This window comes from Sinohyriopsis cumingii, unplaced genomic scaffold, assembly GCF_028554795.1.
Source record: "Sinohyriopsis cumingii isolate HCF-2022 unplaced genomic scaffold, ASM2855479v2 utg005167l, whole genome shotgun sequence".
NCBI classification, from domain to species: domain Eukaryota; kingdom Metazoa; phylum Mollusca; class Bivalvia; order Unionida; family Unionidae; genus Sinohyriopsis; species Sinohyriopsis cumingii.
The window spans coordinates 1-21167 of NW_028316905.1; the positions used below are offsets into that span (position 1 = coordinate 1).

General features: G+C 31.8%; 1 long non-coding RNA gene across 1 annotated transcript in view; it reads left to right on the forward strand.

Moving 5' to 3' along the window:
- Nucleotides 1–111: 111 nt before the first annotated feature.
- The window catches only part of LOC149768953 (uncharacterized), a 41823-nt gene continuing 20767 nt past the window's right edge, over nucleotides 112–21167 (forward strand). The window contains exons 1-7 of the long non-coding RNA XR_016419580.1: nucleotides 112–217; nucleotides 3243–3454; nucleotides 6482–6693; nucleotides 9719–9930; nucleotides 12956–13167; nucleotides 16193–16404; nucleotides 19430–19641. This is a non-coding gene — a long non-coding RNA (uncharacterized LOC149768953). The remainder of the gene's footprint in view (nucleotides 218–3242; nucleotides 3455–6481; nucleotides 6694–9718; nucleotides 9931–12955; nucleotides 13168–16192; nucleotides 16405–19429; nucleotides 19642–21167) is intronic.

Here is a 21167-nt window from a genome sequence, read left to right on the forward strand (position 1 = left end):
TCAGGTCTAGCCTGGTATCTGGAACAAAGTGTTAGAGTTGGATTAGCTTGGAAGCTCTCCCTGAGTAGTCTGGTGGTAATAGCATGGTTTCATAAGGGCATGTGCAGTGTACTGCCATAAGTGACCAAGATTAGTTCATATCACCACACTGATACATGGCACCTCAAAGACATGGCTTAGGTTTTCATGAGAGAGATCAGCACCATTTTTCAGTAAGGTAGAACCTCCCTAGAAACTATTTTCCTATCCCATTGCCACCTTTTGTTGTTATCGACATTGAAATGGAATGCATTTTTGCTATAAAACATGGTAGTGGTCCCATTAGAACTTTAAATCTGAATGTGCTATTAGTTATGGAAACAACTGCCTAAGTACCTGACACAATAAATGTGGAACATAGCACCTGTCAGTGTTTCTTTAGTGTGTACACCTATATGCATCTGGACAGGCATATTGCGGTTTGCTGCCAAAATCACTATGAGCTATGATGCTTCACTACCCTGGGGAAAATGTTATCAGTTATACAGACCCAAACTACCATTTGTTTTAAATATCATTCATTAGTCAACTTTTCTGTCTAAAATTTGTCAAACTGTGTTTTAAAACTTGTATGAAAATTTAAGTTTTCAATAAAATTTAGTTTTTAAAATTTAAATGTTTATTTAATTTGCCATTAAAACTGAATTTATCAACATTTGTAATTTTCAAACATATTTTCAGACAGGGCTTATCTTGTATCACAATTAGGTTTTTACTGCATTGAAAAATTCCTATAATTAAGGGAAGATATAGCAAATTTAGTTTTGGTTTCTCAAGAGCACTTGGACCAGAACTTGCACCCTGTGGAACACCAGCACTACATACTTTCTGACAGGTGTCACATGTTTTCCTTGCAAGGAAATTCAAAAAGACTTCATGTATAAAGTTGAAATAGGTATAGCATGCAAATATAAAAGTTTGACTAAAATTGGTGTAAAACATGGAGCCTGTCAGGAATTACATCACAATTAATACTTCCAGTTCAGTACCCACGAATGTAGTTCTAGTCTATTTTTAGAACATTTTTTCCTCTCTCATTTTGATGGTGATAGAAGAGTTTTATTTATGCAGTTTTGGTAGGGATTTAAAGGTAACTGTTTATTCTTGATAATATGAGTTCAGGGTGTTGTTGTCTGTATGTATTTTGGCGACAGTGCACAGTGAGTAATAAGGCCTTGGTGATGATCCGGAAGTGAAATACGTGTTCTGGTTACATGCTGTTATGTTGAGAGTCAATGATCTAAAAAAAGAGCAGGTCAACCTTTGACAAGAACTTCACCGTGAAGTCATCTTTGAAGGTATTTTAGATTAACATATGATTTGCATTGATTGTCACACAGTGGAAAGGTCAGTACTGAGAAACAAATGTAGAGAACATATAGTAAAATAATTGTGTACTATGTCCTGTAAGGGCAGTATTTGAGCAAAGTTTAAATTGGTATAAAATCTTTATTATTAAAGATAGACACATGAAATTTTAATATGTCATGTATATTGACTTTTAAAAGATAAGAATGAAATTAAAAGTAAAAAATTAATTTTTATTTTAAAAATTTTAATAAAATTTTAAAAAAATTAAAAAAAAAATTAAAAAAACCCCTAAAATGCACATATATAATATTTTTGGGAATCATATTAAATGTTATCAGCATGTATGTATTCCTACACCATATAAAAGCTCCAATGTTGGATTTTTGTCACATTTTGTCAGAGAAAATATCTTTGTAGTCAAAATGAGACCTTCATTAAAAATACATGAAGACAAAATTATAATTTGTATTGGCCATTCAGACTATTTATTAGGGGTCCAATCAGTTAATTTATGTGTTTATGATGGGGTCACTTCCTGAGTAACAAACATCTGCTTGTATAGCCTTCAGTAATTGTTTATAAACATAGTTATAGGGTATTTAGTGAGAGGACAGCGATGAAAACTTTATACTAGAACCTACTCAAGTTCTCTACTAAATCATTTTAAACTGTCTGAGAATGAAATACAGGTCAAAGGGATAAAATATGCTTCCCCCAGGTATATTTACCCTTGGATGTAAGAAAAAAGCAAAATGATGTAAGTTGAATACAAAATGCATTCCATTTTATTGTTCAGTTAGGTTAAGATATTGATTGGTGTAGTGCAGCATTGTGGCCTATATGATGTTATGGGAATTCTAATGATCCATCTTGATTTATGCATTATTAATTACTAATACTATTTGTTAATTGACACTCTAAAGATTACATAAGAAGCATTCAAACAAATTATTTGAATTTAACTTTGTACATGGTTACATATCCCACATGTACAAATATCCATCCATTTTAGAATGTTTGGGATCAAAAGTTCACATTCAGTACATCATATAGGCTGACATTTTACCTATAGTGAACCTGTAAAGCACATTTATGGCTATGTGCACTGAAAATATCCCAAAATGTTATTTTCATCATGAATATGCCTATGTATGGTAACATATTTCAATTTAGTACTTTGACAGAGTGCGGTATTGAAACATCAGCTGATATCTGATTCCATTCAATCAATGAGCTTAATAATTGGTAACCAACACTCTTCAAAATACCATATAAATGTTCAAATAGATAATTTGAATTATGTTTGCACATTTGATCTTAACAAGTACATTGTATATGTCCCACATATGCAAATTTCCATCCTTGTTTACAAGTTTTGGGGATGAGAATTTCACATTTAGCTGATGATATAGGATTTATTGGTACTTATAGTTGATTTTTATGACCACATTTGGCTGTATTCACTTGCAATATCCAAAATTGTTATTTCCCTCATGAATAAGAATGCTTATAGTAACACATTCTAATTTAGTATATTGTCACTTGACTTTCCTGTATACTGGTATGTAATAATGTTTACACCAATGATCAAAACCTCACCGCCCCAACATTGCCTTAAACTTTATGATACATAGTCTACCTGATTAGTTATTTAACTTGTAAATGGCTAAATGTGCTTCTAGAAACCTCATATACTTTTAGGATGAATTTAACACTTTAATACATGGCCATTGCTTCACATTTTTGAGTGTCACTCTGTCAAGTTTAATATTTTCCCCCATGCTTGCAACCTTAATGTTAATTTGAAATCACCATATCTAACACATTTTAACTTCATTTACATAGATCTTACTGTTTTCTAGAATTAAGTGAAACATATTGTATCTTTTCAGGTCTAGCCTGGTATCTGGAACAAAGTGTTAGAGTTGGATTAGCTTGGAAGCTCTCCTGAGTAGTCTGGTGGTAATAGCATGGTTTCATAAGGGCATGTGCAGTGTACTGCCATAAGTGACCAAGATTAGTTCATATCACCACACTGATACATGGCACCTCAAAGACATGGCTTAGGTTTTCATGAGAGAGATCAGCACCATTTTTCAGTAAGGTAGAACCTCCCTAGAAACTATTTTTCCTATCCCATTGCCACCTTTTGTTGTTATCGACATTGAAATGGAATGCATTTTTGCTATAAAACATGGTAGTGGTCCCATTAGAACTTTAAATCTGAATGTGCTATTAGTTATGGAAACAACTGCCTAAGTACCTGACACAATAAATGTGGAACATAGCACCTGTCAGTGTTTCTTTAGTGTGTACACCTATATGCATCTGGACAGGCATATTGCGGTTTGCTGCCAAAATCACTATGAGCTATGATGCTTCACTACCCCTGGGGAAAATGTTATCAGTTATACAGACCCAAACTACCATTTGTTTTAAATATCATTCATTAGTCAACTTTTCTGTCTAAAATTTGTCAAACTGTGTTTTAAAACTTGTATGAAAATTTAAGTTTTCAATAAAATTTAGTTTTTAAAATTTAAATGTTTATTTAATTTGCCATTAAAACTGAATTTATCAACATTTGTAATTTTCAAACATATTTTCAGACAGGGCTTATCTTGTATCACAATTAGGTTTTTACTGCATTGAAAAATTCCTATAATTAAGGAAGATATAGCAAATTTAGTTTTGGTTTCTCAAGAGCACTTGGACCAGAACTTGCACCCTGTGGAACACCAGCACTACATACTTTCTGACAGGTGTCACATGTTTTCCTTGCAAGGAAATTCAAAAAGACTTCATGTATAAAGTTGAAATAGGTATAGCATGCAAATATAAAAGTTTGACTAAAATTGGTGTAAAACATGGAGCCTGTCAGGAATTACATCACAATTAATACTTCCAGTTCAGTACCCACGAATGTAGTTCTAGTCTATTTTTAGAACATTTTTTCCTCTCTCATTTTGATGGTGATAGAAGAGTTTTTATTTATGCAGTTTTGGTAGGGATTTAAAGGTAACTGTTTATTCTTGATAATATGAGTTCAGGGTGTTGTTGTCTGTATGTATTTTGGCGACAGTGCACAGTGAGTAATAAGGCCTTGGTGATGATCCGGAAGTGAAATACGTGTTCTGGTTACATGCTGTTATGTTGAGAGTCAATGATCTAAAAAAAGAGCAGGTCAACCTTTGACAAGAACTTCACCGTGAAGTCATCTTTGAAGGTATTTTAGATTAACATATGATTTGCATTGATTGTCACACAGTGGAAAGGTCAGTACTGAGAAACAAATGTAGAGAACATATAGTAAAATTAATTGTGTACTATGTCCTGTAAGGGCAGTATTTGAGCAAAGTTTAAATTGGTATAAAATCTTTATTATTAAAGATAGACACATGAAATTTTAATATGTCATGTATATTGACTTTTAAAAGATAAGAATGAAATTAAAAGTAAAAAATTAATTTTTATTTTAAAAATTTTAATAAAATTTTAAAAAAATTAAAAAAAAAATTAAAAAAACCCCTAAAATGCACATATATAATATTTTTGGGAATCATATTAAATGTTATCAGCATGTATGTATTCCTACACCATATAAAAGCTCCAATGTTGGATTTTTGTCACATTTTGTCAGAGAAAAATATCTTTGTAGTCAAAATGAGACCTTCATTAAAAATACATGAAGACAAAATTATAATTTGTATTGGCCATTCAGACTATTTATTAGGGGTCCAATCAGTTAATTTATGTGTTTATGATGGGGTCACTTCCTGAGTAACAAACATCTGCTTGTATAGCCTTCAGTAATTGTTTATAAACATAGTTATAGGGTATTTAGTGAGAGGACAGCGATGAAAACTTTATACTAGAACCTACTCAAGTTCTCTACTAAATCATTTTAAACTGTCTGAGAATGAAATACAGGTCAAAGGGATAAAATATGCTTCCCCCAGGTATATTTACCCTTGGATGTAAGAAAAAAGCAAAATGATGTAAGTTGAATACAAAATGCATTCCATTTTATTGTTCAGTTAGGTTAAGATATTGATTGGTGTAGTGCAGCATTGTGGCCTATATGATGTTATGGGAATTCTAATGATCCATCTTGATTTATGCATTATTAATTACTAATACTATTTGTTAATTGACACTCTAAAGATTACATAAGAAGCATTCAAACAAATTATTTGAATTTAACTTTGTACATGGTTACATATCCCACATGTACAAATATCCATCCATTTTAGAATGTTTGGGATCAAAAGTTCACATTCAGTACATCATATAGGCTGACATTTTACCTATAGTGAACCTGTAAAGCACATTTATGGCTATGTGCACTGAAAATATCCCAAAATGTTATTTTCATCATGAATATGCCTATGTATGGTAACATATTTCAATTTAGTACTTTGACAGAGTGCGGTATTGAAACATCAGCTGATATCTGATTCCATTCAATCAATGAGCTTATAATTGGTAACCAACACTCTTCAAAATACCATATAAATGTTCAAATAGATAATTTGAATTATGTTTGCACATTTGATCTTAACAAGTACATTGTATATGTCCCACATATGCAAATTTCCATCCTTGTTTACAAGTTTTGGGGATGAGAATTTCACATTTAGCTGATGATATAGGATTTTATTGGTACTTATAGTTGATTTTTATGACCACATTTGGCTGTATTCACTTGCAATATCCAAAATTGTTATTTCCCTCATGAATAAGAATGCTTATAGTAACACATTCTAATTTAGTATATTGTCACTTGACTTTCCTGTATACTGGTATGTAATAATGTTTACACCAATGATCAAACCTCACCGCCCCAACATTGCCTTAAACTTTATGATACATAGTCTACCTGATTAGTTATTTAACTTGTAAATGGCTAAATGTGCTTCTAGAAACCTCATATACTTTTAGGATGAATTTAACACTTTAATACATGGCCATTGCTTCACATTTTTGAGTGTCACTCTGTCAAGTTTAATATTTTCCCCCATGCTTGCAACCTTAATGTTAATTTGAAATCACCATATCTAACACATTTTAACTTCATTTACATAGATCTTACTGTTTTCTAGAATTAAGTGAAACATATTGTATCTTTCAGGTCTAGCCTGGTATCTGGAACAAAGTGTTAGAGTTGGATTAGCTTGGAAGCTCTCCTGAGTAGTCTGGTGGTAATAGCATGGTTTCATAAGGGCATGTGCAGTGTACTGCCATAAGTGACCAAGATTAGTTCATATCACCACACTGATACATGGCACCTCAAAGACATGGCTTAGGTTTTCATGAGAGAGATCAGCACCATTTTTCAGTAAGGTAGAACCTCCCTAGAAACTATTTTCCTATCCCATTGCCACCTTTTGTTGTTATCGACATTGAAATGGAATGCATTTTTGCTATAAAACATGGTAGTGGTCCCATTAGAACTTTAAATCTGAATGTGCTATTAGTTATGGAAACAACTGCCTAAGTACCTGACACAATAAATGTGGAACATAGCACCTGTCAGTGTTTCTTTAGTGTGTACACCTATATGCATCTGGACAGGCATATTGCGGTTTGCTGCCAAAATCACTATGAGCTATGATGCTTCACTACCCCTGGGGAAAATGTTATCAGTTATACAGACCCAAACTACCATTTGTTTTAAATATCATTCATTAGTCAACTTTTCTGTCTAAAATTTGTCAAACTGTGTTTTAAAACTTGTATGAAAATTTAAGTTTTCAATAAAATTTAGTTTTTAAAATTTAAATGTTTATTTAATTTGCCATTAAAACTGAATTTATCAACATTTGTAATTTTCAAACATATTTTCAGACAGGGCTTATCTTGTATCACAATTAGGTTTTTACTGCATTGAAAAATTCCTATAATTAAGGAAGATATAGCAAATTTAGTTTTGGTTTCTCAAGAGCACTTGGACCAGAACTTGCACCCTGTGGAACACCAGCACTACATACTTTCTGACAGGTGTCACATGTTTTCCTTGCAAGGAAATTCAAAAAGACTTCATGTATAAAGTTGAAATAGGTATAGCATGCAAATATAAAAGTTTGACTAAAATTGGTGTAAAACATGGAGCCTGTCAGGAATTACATCACAATTAATACTTCCAGTTCAGTACCCACGAATGTAGTTCTAGTCTATTTTTAGAACATTTTTTCCTCTCTCATTTTGATGGTGATAGAAGAGTTTTATTTATGCAGTTTTGGTAGGGATTTAAAGGTAACTGTTTATTCTTGATAATATGAGTTCAGGGTGTTGTTGTCTGTATGTATTTTGGCGACAGTGCACAGTGAGTAATAAGGCCTTGGTGATGATCCGGAAGTGAAATACGTGTTCTGGTTACATGCTGTTATGTTGAGAGTCAATGATCTAAAAAAAGAGCAGGTCAACCTTTGACAAGAACTTCACCGTGAAGTCATCTTTGAAGGTATTTTAGATTAACATATGATTTGCATTGATTGTCACACAGTGGAAAGGTCAGTACTGAGAAACAAATGTAGAGAACATATAGTAAAATTAATTGTGTACTATGTCCTGTAAGGGCAGTATTTGAGCAAAGTTTAAATTGGTATAAAATCTTTATTATTAAAGATAGACACATGAAATTTTAATATGTCATGTATATTGACTTTTAAAAGATAAGAATGAAATTAAAAGTAAAAAATTAATTTTTATTTTAAAAATTTTAATAAAATTTTAAAAAAATTAAAAAAAAAATTAAAAAAACCCCTAAAATGCACATATATAATATTTTTGGGAATCATATTAAATGTTATCAGCATGTATGTATTCCTACACCATATAAAAGCTCCAATGTTGGATTTTTGTCACATTTTGTCAGAGAAAATATCTTTGTAGTCAAAATGAGACCTTCATTAAAAATACATGAAGACAAAATTATAATTTGTATTGGCCATTCAGACTATTTATTAGGGGTCCAATCAGTTAATTTATGTGTTTATGATGGGGTCACTTCCTGAGTAACAAACATCTGCTTGTATAGCCTTCAGTAATTGTTTATAAACATAGTTATAGGGTATTTAGTGAGAGGACAGCGATGAAAACTTTATACTAGAACCTACTCAAGTTCTCTACTAAATCATTTTAAACTGTCTGAGAATGAAATACAGGTCAAAGGGATAAAATATGCTTCCCCCAGGTATATTTACCCTTGGATGTAAGAAAAAAGCAAAATGATGTAAGTTGAATACAAAATGCATTCCATTTTATTGTTCAGTTAGGTTAAGATATTGATTGGTGTAGTGCAGCATTGTGGCCTATATGATGTTATGGGAATTCTAATGATCCATCTTGATTTATGCATTATTAATTACTAATACTATTTGTTAATTGACACTCTAAAGATTACATAAGAAGCATTCAAACAAATTATTTGAATTTAACTTTGTACATGGTTACATATCCCACATGTACAAATATCCATCCATTTTAGAATGTTTGGGATCAAAAGTTCACATTCAGTACATCATATAGGCTGACATTTTACCTATAGTGAACCTGTAAAGCACATTTATGGCTATGTGCACTGAAAATATCCCAAAATGTTATTTTCATCATGAATATGCCTATGTATGGTAACATATTTCAATTTAGTACTTTGACAGAGTGCGGTATTGAAACATCAGCTGATATCTGATTCCATTCAATCAATGAGCTTAATAATTGGTAACCAACACTCTTCAAAATACCATATAAATGTTCAAATAGATAATTTGAATTATGTTTGCACATTTGATCTTAACAAGTACATTGTATATGTCCCACATATGCAAATTTCCATCCTTGTTTACAAGTTTTGGGGATGAGAATTTCACATTTAGCTGATGATATAGGATTTATTGGTACTTATAGTTGATTTTTATGACCACATTTGGCTGTATTCACTTGCAATATCCAAAATTGTTATTTCCCTCATGAATAAGAATGCTTATAGTAACACATTCTAATTTAGTATATTGTCACTTGACTTTCCTGTATACTGGTATGTAATAATGTTTACACCAATGATCAAACCTCACCGCCCCAACATTGCCTTAAACTTTATGATACATAGTCTACCTGATTAGTTATTTAACTTGTAAATGGCTAAATGTGCTTCTAGAAACCTCATATACTTTTAGGATGAATTTAACACTTTAATACATGGCCATTGCTTCACATTTTTGAGTGTCACTCTGTCAAGTTTAATATTTTCCCCCATGCTTGCAACCTTAATGTTAATTTGAAATCACCATATCTAACACATTTTAACTTCATTTACATAGATCTTACTGTTTTCTAGAATTAAGTGAAACATATTGTATCTTTTCAGGTCTAGCCTGGTATCTGGAACAAAGTGTTAGAGTTGGATTAGCTTGGAAGCTCTCCTGAGTAGTCTGGTGGTAATAGCATGGTTTCATAAGGGCATGTGCAGTGTACTGCCATAAGTGACCAAGATTAGTTCATATCACCACACTGATACATGGCACCTCAAAGACATGGCTTAGGTTTTCATGAGAGAGATCAGCACCATTTTTCAGTAAGGTAGAACCTCCCTAGAAACTATTTTCCTATCCCATTGCCACCTTTTGTTGTTATCGACATTGAAATGGAATGCATTTTTGCTATAAAACATGGTAGTGGTCCCATTAGAACTTTAAATCTGAATGTGCTATTAGTTATGGAAACAACTGCCTAAGTACCTGACACAATAAATGTGGAACATAGCACCTGTCAGTGTTTCTTTAGTGTGTACACCTATATGCATCTGGACAGGCATATTGCGGTTTGCTGCCAAAATCACTATGAGCTATGATGCTTCACTACCCCTGGGGAAAATGTTATCAGTTATACAGACCCAAACTACCATTTGTTTTAAATATCATTCATTAGTCAACTTTTCTGTCTAAAATTTGTCAAACTGTGTTTTAAAACTTGTATGAAAATTTAAGTTTTCAATAAAATTTAGTTTTTAAAATTTAAATGTTTATTTAATTTGCCATTAAAACTGAATTTATCAACATTTGTAATTTTCAAACATATTTTCAGACAGGGCTTATCTTGTATCACAATTAGGTTTTTACTGCATTGAAAAATTCCTATAATTAAGGAAGATATAGCAAATTTAGTTTTGGTTTCTCAAGAGCACTTGGACCAGAACTTGCACCCTGTGGAACACCAGCACTACATACTTTCTGACAGGTGTCACATGTTTTCCTTGCAAGGAAATTCAAAAAGACTTCATGTATAAAGTTGAAATAGGTATAGCATGCAAATATAAAAGTTTGACTAAAATTGGTGTAAAACATGGAGCCTGTCAGGAATTACATCACAATTAATACTTCCAGTTCAGTACCCACGAATGTAGTTCTAGTCTATTTTTAGAACATTTTTTCCTCTCTCATTTTGATGGTGATAGAAGAGTTTTATTTATGCAGTTTTGGTAGGGATTTAAAGGTAACTGTTTATTCTTGATAATATGAGTTCAGGGTGTTGTTGTCTGTATGTATTTTGGCGACAGTGCACAGTGAGTAATAAGGCCTTGGTGATGATCCGGAAGTGAAATACGTGTTCTGGTTACATGCTGTTATGTTGAGAGTCAATGATCTAAAAAAAGAGCAGGTCAACCTTTGACAAGAACTTCACCGTGAAGTCATCTTTGAAGGTATTTTAGATTAACATATGATTTGCATTGATTGTCACACAGTGGAAAGGTCAGTACTGAGAAACAAATGTAGAGAACATATAGTAAAATTAATTGTGTACTATGTCCTGTAAGGGCAGTATTTGAGCAAAGTTTAAATTGGTATAAAATCTTTATTATTAAAGATAGACACATGAAATTTTAATATGTCATGTATATTGACTTTTAAAAGATAAGAATGAAATTAAAAGTAAAAAATTAATTTTTATTTTAAAAATTTTAATAAAATTTTAAAAAAATTAAAAAAAAAATTAAAAAAACCCCTAAAATGCACATATATAATATTTTTGGGAATCATATTAAATGTTATCAGCATGTATGTATTCCTACACCATATAAAAGCTCCAATGTTGGATTTTTGTCACATTTTGTCAGAGAAAATATCTTTGTAGTCAAAATGAGACCTTCATTAAAAATACATGAAGACAAAATTATAATTTGTATTGGCCATTCAGACTATTTATTAGGGGTCCAATCAGTTAATTTATGTGTTTATGATGGGGTCACTTCCTGAGTAACAAACATCTGCTTGTATAGCCTTCAGTAATTGTTTATAAACATAGTTATAGGGTATTTAGTGAGAGGACAGCGATGAAAACTTTATACTAGAACCTACTCAAGTTCTCTACTAAATCATTTTAAACTGTCTGAGAATGAAATACAGGTCAAAGGGATAAAATATGCTTCCCCCAGGTATATTTACCCTTGGATGTAAGAAAAAAGCAAAATGATGTAAGTTGAATACAAAATGCATTCCATTTTATTGTTCAGTTAGGTTAAGATATTGATTGGTGTAGTGCAGCATTGTGGCCTATATGATGTTATGGGAATTCTAATGATCCATCTTGATTTATGCATTATTAATTACTAATACTATTTGTTAATTGACACTCTAAAGATTACATAAGAAGCATTCAAACAAATTATTTGAATTTAACTTTGTACATGGTTACATATCCCACATGTACAAATATCCATCCATTTTAGAATGTTTGGGATCAAAAGTTCACATTCAGTACATCATATAGGCTGACATTTTACCTATAGTGAACCTGTAAAGCACATTTATGGCTATGTGCACTGAAAATATCCCAAAATGTTATTTTCATCATGAATATGCCTATGTATGGTAACATATTTCAATTTAGTACTTTGACAGAGTGCGGTATTGAAACATCAGCTGATATCTGATTCCATTCAATCAATGAGCTTAATAATTGGTAACCAACACTCTTCAAAATACCATATAAATGTTCAAATAGATAATTTGAATTATGTTTGCACATTTGATCTTAACAAGTACATTGTATATGTCCCACATATGCAAATTTCCATCCTTGTTTACAAGTTTTGGGGATGAGAATTTCACATTTAGCTGATGATATAGGATTTATTGGTACTTATAGTTGATTTTTATGACCACATTTGGCTGTATTCACTTGCAATATCCAAAATTGTTATTTCCCTCATGAATAAGAATGCTTATAGTAACACATTCTAATTTAGTATATTGTCACTTGACTTTCCTGTATACTGGTATGTAATAATGTTTACACCAATGATCAAACCTCACCGCCCCAACATTGCCTTAAACTTTATGATACATAGTCTACCTGATTAGTTATTTAACTTGTAAATGGCTAAATGTGCTTCTAGAAACCTCATATACTTTTAGGATGAATTTAACACTTTAATACATGGCCATTGCTTCACATTTTTGAGTGTCACTCTGTCAAGTTTAATATTTTCCCCCATGCTTGCAACCTTAATGTTAATTTGAAATCACCATATCTAACACATTTTAACTTCATTTACATAGATCTTACTGTTTTCTAGAATTAAGTGAAACATATTGTATCTTTTCAGGTCTAGCCTGGTATCTGGAACAAAGTGTTAGAGTTGGATTAGCTTGGAAGCTCTCCTGAGTAGTCTGGTGGTAATAGCATGGTTTCATAAGGGCATGTGCAGTGTACTGCCATAAGTGACCAAGATTAGTTCATATCACCACACTGATACATGGCACCTCAAAGACATGGCTTAGGTTTTCATGAGAGAGATCAGCACCATTTTTCAGTAAGGTAGAACCTCCCTAGAAACTATTTTCCTATCCCATTGCCACCTTTTGTTGTTATCGACATTGAAATGGAATGCATTTTTGCTATAAAACATGGTAGTGGTCCCATTAGAACTTTAAATCTGAATGTGCTATTAGTTATGGAAACAACTGCCTAAGTACCTGACACAATAAATGTGGAACATAGCACCTGTCAGTGTTTCTTTAGTGTGTACACCTATATGCATCTGGACAGGCATATTGCGGTTTGCTGCCAAAATCACTATGAGCTATGATGCTTCACTACCCCTGGGGAAAATGTTATCAGTTATACAGACCCAAACTACCATTTGTTTTAAATATCATTCATTAGTCAACTTTTCTGTCTAAAATTTGTCAAACTGTGTTTTAAAACTTGTATGAAAATTTAAGTTTTCAATAAAATTTAGTTTTTAAAATTTAAATGTTTATTTAATTTGCCATTAAAACTGAATTTATCAACATTTGTAATTTTCAAACATATTTTCAGACAGGGCTTATCTTGTATCACAATTAGGTTTTTACTGCATTGAAAAATTCCTATAATTAAGGAAGATATAGCAAATTTAGTTTTGGTTTCTCAAGAGCACTTGGACCAGAACTTGCACCCTGTGGAACACCAGCACTACATACTTTCTGACAGGTGTCACATGTTTTCCTTGCAAGGAAATTCAAAAAGACTTCATGTATAAAGTTGAAATAGGTATAGCATGCAAATATAAAAGTTTGACTAAAATTGGTGTAAAACATGGAGCCTGTCAGGAATTACATCACAATTAATACTTCCAGTTCAGTACCCACGAATGTAGTTCTAGTCTATTTTTAGAACATTTTTTCCTCTCTCATTTTGATGGTGATAGAAGAGTTTTATTTATGCAGTTTTGGTAGGGATTTAAAGGTAACTGTTTATTCTTGATAATATGAGTTCAGGGTGTTGTTGTCTGTATGTATTTTGGCGACAGTGCACAGTGAGTAATAAGGCCTTGGTGATGATCCGGAAGTGAAATACGTGTTCTGGTTACATGCTGTTATGTTGAGAGTCAATGATCTAAAAAAAGAGCAGGTCAACCTTTGACAAGAACTTCACCGTGAAGTCATCTTTGAAGGTATTTTAGATTAACATATGATTTGCATTGATTGTCACACAGTGGAAAGGTCAGTACTGAGAAACAAATGTAGAGAACATATAGTAAAATTAATTGTGTACTATGTCCTGTAAGGGCAGTATTTGAGCAAAGTTTAAATTGGTATAAAATCTTTATTATTAAAGATAGACACATGAAATTTTAATATGTCATGTATATTGACTTTTAAAAGATAAGAATGAAATTAAAAGTAAAAAATTAATTTTTATTTTAAAAATTTTAATAAAATTTTAAAAAAATTAAAAAAAAAATTAAAAAAACCCCTAAAATGCACATATATAATATTTTTGGGAATCATATTAAATGTTATCAGCATGTATGTATTCCTACACCATATAAAAGCTCCAATGTTGGATTTTTGTCACATTTTGTCAGAGAAAATATCTTTGTAGTCAAAATGAGACCTTCATTAAAAATACATGAAGACAAAATTATAATTTGTATTGGCCATTCAGACTATTTATTAGGGGTCCAATCAGTTAATTTATGTGTTTATGATGGGGTCACTTCCTGAGTAACAAACATCTGCTTGTATAGCCTTCAGTAATTGTTTATAAACATAGTTATAGGGTATTTAGTGAGAGGACAGCGATGAAAACTTTATACTAGAACCTACTCAAGTTCTCTACTAAATCATTTTAAACTGTCTGAGAATGAAATACAGGTCAAAGGGATAAAATATGCTTCCCCCAGGTATATTTACCCTTGGATGTAAGAAAAAAGCAAAATGATGTAAGTTGAATACAAAATGCATTCCATTTTATTGTTCAGTTAGGTTAAGATATTGATTGGTGTAGTGCAGCATTGTGGCCTATATGATGTTATGGGAATTCTAATGATCCATCTTGATTTATGCATTATTAATTACTAATACTATTTGTTAATTGACACTCTAAAGATTACATAAGAAGCATTCAAACAAATTATTTGAATTTAACTTTGTACATGGTTACATATCCCACATGTACAAATATCCATCCATTTTAGAATGTTTGGGATCAAAAGTTCACATTCAGTACATCATATAGGCTGACATTTTACCTATAGTGAACCTGTAAAGCACATTTATGGCTATGTGCACTGAAAATATCCCAAAATGTTATTTTCATCATGAATATGCCTATGTATGGTAACATATTTCAATTTAGTACTTTGACAGAGTGCGGTATTGAAACATCAGCTGATATCTGATTCCATTCAATCAATGAGCTTAATAATTGGTAACCAACACTCTTCAAAATACCATATAAATGTTCAAATAGATAATTTGAATTATGTTTGCACATTTGATCTTAACAAGTACATTGTATATGTCCCACATATGCAAATTTCCATCCTTGTTTACAAGTTTTGGGGATGAGAATTTCACATTTAGCTGATGATATAGGATTTATTGGTACTTATAGTTGATTTTTATGACCACATTTGGCTGTATTCACTTGCAATATCCAAAATTGTTATTTCCCTCATGAATAAGAATGCTTATAGTAACACATTCTAATTTAGTATATTGTCACTTGACTTTCCTGTATACTGGTATGTAATAATGTTTACACCAATGATCAAACCTCACCGCCCCAACATTGCCTTAAACTTTATGATACATAGTCTACCTGATTAGTTATTTAACTTGTAAATGGCTAAATGTGCTTCTAGAAACCTCATATACTTTTAGGATGAATTTAACACTTTAATACATGGCCATTGCTTCACATTTTTGAGTGTCACTCTGTCAAGTTTAATATTTTCCCCCATGCTTGCAACCTTAATGTTAATTTGAAATCACCATATCTAACACATTTTAACTTCATTTACATAGATCTTACTGTTTTCTAGAATTAAGTGAAACATATTGTATCTTTTCAGGTCTAGCCTGGTATCTGGAACAAAGTGTTAGAGTTGGATTAGCTTGGAAGCTCTCCTGAGTAGTCTGGTGGTAATAGCATGGTTTCATAAGGGCATGTGCAGTGTACTGCCATAAGTGACCAAGATTAGTTCATATCACCACACTGATACATGGCACCTCAAAGACATGGCTTAGGTTTTCATGAGAGAGATCAGCACCATTTTTCAGTAAGGTAGAACCTCCCTAGAAACTATTTTCCTATCCCATTGCCACCTTTTGTTGTTATCGACATTGAAATGGAATGCATTTTTGCTATAAAACATGGTAGTGGTCCCATTAGAACTTTAAATCTGAATGTGCTATTAGTTATGGAAACAACTGCCTAAGTACCTGACACAATAAATGTGGAACATAGCACCTGTCAGTGTTTCTTTAGTGTGTACACCTATATGCATCTGGACAGGCATATTGCGGTTTGCTGCCAAAATCACTATGAGCTATGATGCTTCACTACCCCTGGGGAAAATGTTATCAGTTATACAGACCCAAACTACCATTTGTTTTAAATATCATTCATTAGTCAACTTTTCTGTCTAAAATTTGTCAAACTGTGTTTTAAAACTTGTATGAAAATTTAAGTTTTCAATAAAATTTAGTTTTTAAAATTTAAATGTTTATTTAATTTGCCATTAAAACTGAATTTATCAACATTTGTAATTTTCAAACATATTTTCAGACAGGGCTTATCTTGTATCACAATTAGGTTTTTACTGCATTGAAAAATTCCTATAATTAAGGAAGATATAGCAAATTTAGTTTTGGTTTCTCAAGAGCACTTGGACCAGAACTTGCACCCTGTGGAACACCAGCACTACATACTTTCTGACAGGTGTCACATGTTTTCCTTGCAAGGAAATTCAAAAAGACTTCATGTATAAAGTTGAAATAGGTATAGCATGCAAATATAAAAGTTTGACTAAAATTGGTGTAAAACATGGAGCCTGTCAGGAATTACATCACAATTAATACTTCCAGTTCAGTACCCACGAATGTAGTTCTAGTCTATTTTTAGAACATTTTTTCCTCTCTCATTTTGATGGTGATAGAAGAGTTTTATTTATGCAGTTTTGGTAGGGATTTAAAGGTAACTGTTTATTCTTGATAATATGAGTTCAGGGTGTTGTTGTCTGTATGTATTTTGGCGACAGTGCACAGTGAGTAATAAGGCCTTGGTGATGATCCGGAAGTGAAATACGTGTTCTGGTTACATGCTGTTATGTTGAGAGTCAATGATCTAAAAAAAGAGCAGGTCAACCTTTGACAAGAACTTCACCGTGAAGTCATCTTTGAAGGTATTTTAGATTAACATATGATTTGCATTGATTGTCACACAGTGGAAAGGTCAGTACTGAGAAACAAATGTAGAGAACATATAGTAAAATTAATTGTGTACTATGTCCTGTAAGGGCAGTATTTGAGCAAAGTTTAAATTGGTATAAAATCTTTATTATTAAAGATAGACACATGAAATTTTAATATGTCATGTATATTGACTTTTAAAAGATAAGAATGAAATTAAAAGTAAAAAATTAATTTTTATTTTAAAAATTTTAATAAAATTTTAAAAAAATTAAAAAAAAAATTAAAAAAACCCCTAAAATGCACATATATAATATTTTTGGGAATCATATTAAATGTTATCAGCATGTATGTATTCCTACACCATATAAAAGCTCCAATGTTGGATTTTTGTCACATTTTGTCAGAGAAAATATCTTTGTAGTCAAAATGAGACCTTCATTAAAAATACATGAAGACAAAATTATAATTTGTATTGGCCATTCAGACTATTTATTAGGGGTCCAATCAGTTAATTTATGTGTTTATGATGGGGTCACTTCCTGAGTAACAAACATCTGCTTGTATAGCCTTCAGTAATTGTTTATAAACATAGTTATAGGGTATTTAGTGAGAGGACAGCGATGAAAACTTTATACTAGAACCTACTCAAGTTCTCTACTAAATCATTTTAAACTGTCTGAGAATGAAATACAGGTCAAAGGGATAAAATATGCTTCCCCCAGGTATATTTACCCTTGGATGTAAGAAAAAAGCAAAATGATGTAAGTTGAATACAAAATGCATTCCATTTTATTGTTCAGTTAGGTTAAGATATTGATTGGTGTAGTGCAGCATTGTGGCCTATATGATGTTATGGGAATTCTAATGATCCATCTTGATTTATGCATTATTAATTACTAATACTATTTGTTAATTGACACTCTAAAGATTACATAAGAAGCATTCAAACAAATTATTTGAATTTAACTTTGTACATGGTTACATATCCCACATGTACAAATATCCATCCATTTTAGAATGTTTGGGATCAAAAGTTCACATTCAGTACATCATATAGGCTGACATTTTACCTATAGTGAACCTGTAAAGCACATTTATGGCTATGTGCACTGAAAATATCCCAAAATGTTATTTTCATCATGAATATGCCTATGTATGGTAACATATTTCAATTTAGTACTTTGACAGAGTGCGGTATTGAAACATCAGCTGATATCTGATTCCATTCAATCAATGAGCTTAATAATTGGTAACCAACACTCTTCAAAATACCATATAAATGTTCAAATAGATAATTTGAATTATGTTTGCACATTTGATCTTAACAAGTACATTGTATATGTCCCACATATGCAAATTTCCATCCTTGTTTACAAGTTTTGGGGATGAGAATTTCACATTTAGCTGATGATATAGGATTTATTGGTACTTATAGTTGATTTTTATGACCACATTTGGCTGTATTCACTTGCAATATCCAAAATTGTTATTTCCCTCATGAATAAGAATGCTTATAGTAACACATTCTAATTTAGTATATTGTCACTTGACTTTCCTGTATACTGGTATGTAATAATGTTTACACCAATGATCAAACCTCACCGCCCCAACATTGCCTTAAACTTTATGATACATAGTCTACCTGATTAGTTATTTAACTTGTAAATGGCTAAATGTGCTTCTAGAAACCTCATATACTTTTAGGATGAATTTAACACTTTAATACATGGCCATTGCTTCACATTTTTGAGTGTCACTCTGTCAAGTTTAATATTTTCCCCCATGCTTGCAACCTTAATGTTAATTTGAAATCACCATATCTAACACATTTTAACTTCATTTACATAGATCTTACTGTTTTCTAGAATTAAGTGAAACATATTGTATCTTTTCAGGTCTAGCCTGGTATCTGGAACAAAGTGTTAGAGTTGGATTAGCTTGGAAGCTCTCCTGAGTAGTCTGGTGGTAATAGCATGGTTTCATAAGGGCATGTGCAGTGTACTGCCATAAGTGACCAAGATTAGTTCATATCACCACACTGATACATGGCACCTCAAAGACATGGCTTAGGTTTTCATGAGAGAGATCAGCACCATTTTTCAGTAAGGTAGAACCTCCCTAGAAACTATTTTCCTATCCCATTGCCACCTTTTGTTGTTATCGACATTGAAATGGAATGCATTTTTGCTATAAAACATGGTAGTGGTCCCATTAGAACTTTAAATCTGAATGTGCTATTAGTTATGGAAACAACTGCCTAAGTACCTGACACAATAAATGTGGAACATAGCACCTGTCAGTGTTTCTTTAGTGTGTACACCTATATGCATCTGGACAGGCATATTGCGGTTTGCTGCCAAAATCACTATGAGCTATGATGCTTCACTACCCCTGGGGAAAATGTTATCAGTTATACAGACCCAAACTACCATTTGTTTTAAATATCATTCATTAGTCAACTTTTCTGTCTAAAATTTGTCAAACTGTGTTTTAAAACTTGTATGAAAATTTAAGTTTTCAATAAAATTTAGTTTTTAAAATTTAAATGTTTATTTAATTTGCCATTAAAACTGAATTTATCAACATTTGTAATTTTCAAACATATTTTCAGACAGGGCTTATCTTGTATCACAATTAGGTTTTTACTGCATTGAAAAATTCCTATAATTAAGGAAGATATAGCAAATTTAGTTTTGGTTTCTCAAGAGCACTTGGACCAGAACTTGCACCCTGTGGAACACCAGCACTACATACTTTCTGACAGGTGTCACATGTTTTCCTTGCAAGGAAATTCAAAAAGACTTCATGTATAAAGTTGAAATAGGTATAGCATGCAAATATAAAAGTTTGACTAAAATTGGTGTAAAACATGGAGCCTGTCAGGAATTACATCACAATTAATACTTCCAGTTCAGTACCCACGAATGTAGTTCTAGTCTATTTTTAGAACATTTTTTCCTCTCTCATTTTGATGGTGATAGAAGAGTTTTATTTATGCAGTTTTGGTAGGGATTTAAAGGTAACTGTTTATTCTTGATAATATGAGTTCAGGGTGTTGTTGTCTGTATGTATTTTGGCGACAGTGCACAGTGAGTAATAAGGCCTTGGTGATGATCCGGAAGTGAAATACGTGTTCTGGTTACATGCTGTTATGTTGAGAGTCAATGATCTAAAAAAAGAGCAGGTCAACCTTTGACAAGAACTTCACCGTGAAGTCATCTTTGAAGGTATTTTAGATTAACATATGATTTGCATTGATTGTCACACAGTGGAAAGGTCAGTACTGAGAAACAAATGTAGAGAACATATAGTAAAATTAATTGTGTACTATGTCCTGTAAGGGCAGTATTTGAGCAAAGTTTAAATTGGTATAAAATCTTTATTATTAAAGATAGACACATGAAATTTTAATATGTCATGTATATTGACTTTTAAAAGATAAGAATGAAATTAAAAGTAAAAAATTAATTTTTATTTTAAAAATTTTAATAAAATTTTAAAAAAATTAAAAAAAAAATTAAAAAAACCCCTAAAATGCACATATATAATATTTTTGGGAATCATATTAAATGTTATCAGCATGTATGTATTCCTACACCATATAAAAGCTCCAATGTTGGATTTTTGTCACAT